Raw genomic sequence first — 6071 nt, forward strand, 5'->3', positions numbered from 1 at the left:
CGCCCGGAGTGTATTTTCTTTTTGTAACAACTTCATTGACCTACCGCACTAAGAGACTAAGTGTGCAATCACTTGTTCGAACATATTCAGTTCCTATACACTTAAGTGGTTTGATCATTCTTCTCATCTTCATTTTTTATTTGTAGCGAGATTTAATAAAGTATGCATATGTAATTATCTATTGAAGGATATTTGACGTTCACCACTTGTTTAAAAAATGGAAATTATATTTTGTTTACATTTTTAAGTAAAATTTGAATTTTCTGCATTCATTTTAAATTCCTTTAATGTTTAAAATTGTACAATAGACTTGGTCTTGTCACATTGCCTCATTGGTGAATGGTACCACTTCTCTTGTTAACATGTATTGAGCTTTTTGCCATTCCTCGTGTATTTCTTTTTATTTGCTTATGTTTTTGTTTCGCTTATGATTTTAAAGATTTCATTTTTCCCAACCTTTGCATAAATAACTAACTTAATTGTCTTATTGGCGAACTCTCTTTGTTTTACACCTCTAGCTTTTAATTGCAAGTTACAGAAAGGGATACCGACCAGTTTAGACTCAATGAACACAGAGGCTGATCAAGGTAATATATCTCAAATTTTCCTCCTCCTAACATTCCTTATTGAAAAAAAAAAAACTAATCTGAAGACTATTTACTGTTGAAATAGAACTTGCGAATTTTGTTTAAAATTTGTGTATACTCTCTCTGATTGTTAAACTTCTTTTGACAATGGTGATGGACAGAATGATCTTATCTCCTTAATTTTTTGCCCTCTATGTATCTCCAGAGTGTTGCATCCATTCTTTTATACGAACTCATTTTGTTATCAGTTAAGCGTGATAATTGAAACATTTAGCTTTAGCCGATAATAGTTTGTTGGTTTTAATTTGAAAATTCCAAGAGAAGTAGGTATTGCCAGGATAATAGAGAAATTGATAGTATAGAAGCAACTAGGTTCTTTTGTTTTTTAGTTATGACACACATGAAATTGAAAAAAGATATGAAGTCTCACAAGACCCGTCCTTTTCAATTGCAATAGCAAGAAGCCAATGACGTCTACAATGGGTTAGAGTCTAGCAATTTTGTGATGATTTTTTTTCTCGTGAAAATCCTCTCTGATTTTTTATTTTTGAAAAAAACAACTTAATGAAATAGTGTAGGAATAGTTATATTGGCTGTATTCTTTTGGAAGACAACTATATTGCCATTGTATTATATCATATTTGGTATCATGTCTTTATGAATCACTTTCAAGTTCAGGGACTTACATATTTGTCCAAGACTTATAAAAAGTGTTAACTTGCTTATTACCATGTCAAATCACGATCAACAACTAGGATCAGCCTGAAAACATGCATATATTTTGGCTTGGTTTTTTGTAGTGTTTGTGAATTTTAAACAATTCAAAGTTCGTTTGTCTTTTTATGATACTTAAATTTCAAGTTTTTTTTTTCTTTTCCAGTACAAGGAATGACAATTCCATTTTACGCGTCATATAATTATGAGATTCCTTTATTTCCTTATGATCAAGTGAATCGATACCTTTGCATAATTTGAAAAGCTCTTCCTCTTATTATCAGTATTTTAATTTTGATAATTTAGCGCCCCAACATATTGTGTTCTGAATTTTGTCATAACTATGGATGTTCTCTTTCCTCACAGAATTCATCACTTTTTTCCCCTGCCCTTGTAGAAAACACTTTTTAAGAATTGAAACAGTAGCACTTCAAAAATTAGAATTCTCTCACATGGCATAGGCTTTTGTCTTGATGATTTAGGATTTATTTCAATTTTGAAGTCTAATTTTCGATTCAAGTAACTTATGTGCACACCTTTTTTGAATCATAAAGCCATTTTTTTAAAACAAAAGCTAAGCTTATGACATGTAAAGACAAGAAATAATAGAAACATGAGGAGTTGGAAATGTAACAAAAATTTTGTAACCATTTTCTCCTCATGTGAAGATGTGCACAAAGCTCTGGTGTTCTTAAGTTTTAATCTCTTGGCTCTAATACATGGTTGGTGACTCATTCTATCCTCTCTTTTTTTTAATTCAATTTGCACTCTTAGTTTTGCATTTTCAAAATTGAAATAAATCCTGAAGCATCAAGACAAGGGAGAGCAGGTGTAGAAGGATCAAGAGAATTGGTTATGATACAACGTGGTTAATAAGAAAGATTGATACTCTAGCTTTCTGGAGAAAGAAGTGACAGTTGATTCAGCCAAGAAGCTTAAGTGGAGAAGGGAGATCTCTGGAGATTCTTATCTCATTCCATTCCACTGGCTTAACCAGTAACCTATGGCGAGAATTCTTTGTGCATATCTTAAATATTGACCAAGTCTGGAAATTACAATCCATGCAACATGTATCCTTAATAGTTGTAGATTTTGTATTTTTTTTAAGTTTTTGATAAAACTGAAACTTTCGTAAAGACCAAATGATTCTACTTTCTGTAAGGGATATTTGATTATTATACTTATCCGTGATCTTTGATAACTTTGTGTTAAGCTTTTTGTGGTATGTCTTTTCTCCCATGGGGCTAAATTATCAATTTTACTTGCTCGTGTTGGTCCATTCAATGCGATCAATTTCTATGTAATGTGATCAAACTCAAAATAGACAAATAAAATCATACAAGAATGAATATGAGTTGGAAAGAGGGCTAAGGTATACTATGATATGATTCACTTTTGAGAAGAATAAAAGATAAAAGAACAGAACGTGAAATCTGCAAAATCTGCAGTGTGAAGTATTTTCGTTTCTCATAACTTTTAAATTTTAATTATTGAGATGTAATTATGACGTGAACAGGAATGTCCTCCGTATTGGGCTCGTGCGGTGCACGGGGCTATTTTGAGCAATGTTCAATTCCTTTTGTGCTTTGATAATTTGTCAAATACTATCAAAATAATATTATGTCCTAATATATGTTGCCATTCCTTTTCATCTTCAGTTGGGGAGTTTAAGATCTCACCATTGTACATTTCACATTGATACTTCGCATTACCGTCAACTAAAAGATTTTATCGCTTCATTCTCTACACATTAGACTTCTTTAGTTTTTTTTCGCAGCTATGCACTTGAAGCATACATATAAGTGAGCTCCTTGAAATGTAAGACGTTGTGCCCGTGATAACACTTGAGCATACATACGAGTGAGCTCCTTCAAATGTAAGGCGTTGTGCCCNNATAATATTATGTCCTAATATATGTTGCCATTCCTTTTCATCTTCAGTTGGGGAGTCTAAGATCTCACCATTGTACATTTCACATTGACACTTCGCATTACCGTCAACTAAAAGATTTTATCGCTTCATTCTCTACACATTAGACTTCTTTAGTTTTTTTTCGCAGCTATGCACTTGAAGCATACATATAAGTGAGCTCCTTGAAATGTAAGACGTTGTGCCCGTGATAACACTTGAGCATACATACAAGTGAGCTCCGTGAAATGTAACACGTAAGCACGGGCCATACTTATCTAGTATATTTATATATATATAATAGAAGAGCGAAGCCGACCAGACGACCAAGAGCAATTCTGAAAAATCTGATATTATTGAAGGGCAAAATAGTAATGTGTCATTAGATTAAAGTGCAACCTAGAACTTAGAAGCAGAGTCTAGAAGTATCTGTTTCTCTTTCTCCTCCCAAGAGAACAAACAAATAAACAGAGGCCAAGAACTTGTAGAACTCCACGACAAATAAGAACTTTCTCTTCGTCTTTTCCTCATTCTTGTGACATCAGGTATGCTTTCCATTCAAATTTATTTTGGTTGTCTCAAGTCTCAAGTTGATTTAACAAACCAAGCGGATTTGCTAAATTCATTTTGATTTTTGCTGCTTCTCCATTTTCTTGCTCTTTTCGTTTTACTTTCACTCATTAATCGCTCTCTTTATTCTCTTTACTAGCATAACTGCCTCAATTAAAATATTAACGGACATTAGCATTATCAAATACTCAAACACCTTAATGGTATTCTTCCTACNAGAGTTTTAAGAATAAACATTAAATTTTAAATCGAAATAAAAAATCATTGAAAACTGACAGAAAAAATAATAATAGTATATGAAAATTAAAATAAGGTGCAAGAAAAGCTTTTTCACGATAATTTTTTGAAATATATTGATAACAATTAAAATGGAGCTGTTATTTTATCTTTAAAATTAAGTTTGATTGAATTGAATTAGAATGAGAAAAAATATTAAATTAATAACTTTTTAATATTATTAAATGCAGTTTCTTTTTAATTGAGTAGTAGATTAAACGTTTCGAATTAGGATATTAAAATAATATCTTACTCTCTCCTTAATTATTATGGTATTGCAAACATTTATTTTCCTTAAATGGTGATTCATTTTCCATTTACAGTTATATCCAAATAATTTCTAATGTATTGAATGTGGTTATGGGATATTGAAGTAATATCTTTATATTTCCTTAATCATAATAAAATTAAAATTTAACATTTATTTTTCTGAAATGATAATTTTGTTTTAATTCCTAGAACATACTGTTTACTATATTGAATGCAATTATAATAAAACATATTGTATTTAGTATGACAAAAGAACTCAAAAATTTGAGAAATTAGATAAATAGTAATCTTAGCTTCTAAGAAATGTCACATCATCATTTACATATTCAACTTTATATATATAATATATAAAAGAGTTAAAAATGAAAAAATAAGTGATTTAAAAAAAATTATATAAATAACATTAATGATGAGATGAAGATTAAGGAAAAAAGTGAAATAAATTAGTAGTATTGATGATGATAAAAGTTAAACAAATCATTTTTTCTATTATTTAAATTTTTAACATAAAATTTCCAATATTTTAAAATTAAAAATAAATGTTAATAATGATAATAAAAATCGAGGCAATAATTGTTTTAAAGAAATATAACCAAAATTGTCAGAAAACATTGGTAAGAATAAATAAGTATCTATTACTAAGAAGGGCGTCACTACATTTTCTATTTTAACTTTATTGTTACGTTGGATAGAAACTTTTAGAAGAAGAAATGATCCAAAAATTTAAAAATAATGATTTCTTAAATGGTGATTTCTTTTCCATTTACAGCTTTCAATTAATTTTTAATGTACTAAATATGGTTATGGATAGGGGTGTTCACGGTTTCGATAAAAACCAATCCAAACCGAAAAACCAAATCAAATCAATAAAATAAAACCGATTTTATTTGGGTTTGGTTTGATTTGGTTTTAGATTTTTGAAAGTCGGTAGTATTTGGTTTGGTTATGGTTTTATTCGAAAAAATCGAAGAAATAACCTAACCGAACCGATGAATTATCTACATATATTTTATTAATATACATACTTAATATATTGTTTTTATAAACAATTTTAAAGATCTTATATATGTTTTCATTAAAATTTATTTATACTTTACTTATTGAAAGCAAGAATACCCAAGGCGAAAACATTTATCTTATTGATTTCATGTAATATGAGTGTCTATGACAATTCTTTGTGGGACTGAAAATGTTATTGTCTCTTTCTTCTTGGCCAATATAGTGAATTTAAAGTTTTATTGATAGTAAATTTAGTGATCGAAAGTTCGGTAATTTAAGTCATTCTAACTATTTTTTTGTTTTGAATGGATTGTTGTCACTTTTTTCACATTTTGAATGAATTGTTTCTTTTATTTATGTGTATGGTTAATAACTGAACCACATCAAACCGAAATCGATAACCACCAAACCGGTAAATGTATATTATATTTGGTTTGGTTTGGTTTTGATAATTTTAAAACCGATTAAGTTGATTTGGTTTTGGTTTTGACCAATAACCGATCCAAGTCAACTCATGAACACCCCTAGTTATGGATATTGGAATAATATTTTTATCTTTCCTTAATCATAATAAATTATAATTTAACCTTTATTTTTATGAAATTATAATTTTCTTTTCATTCGTACAACATATTGATTAATATATTGAATGTAATTATAATAAAACATGTTGTACTTAGTATGACAAAAGAATTCAAAAATTTGAGAAATTAGATAAATAGTAATCCTAACTTCTAAGAAATGTCA

Source organism: Solanum stenotomum, unplaced genomic scaffold, assembly GCF_019186545.1.
Source record: "Solanum stenotomum isolate F172 unplaced genomic scaffold, ASM1918654v1 scaffold26577, whole genome shotgun sequence".
Taxonomy (NCBI): Eukaryota; Viridiplantae; Streptophyta; class Magnoliopsida; order Solanales; family Solanaceae; genus Solanum; species Solanum stenotomum.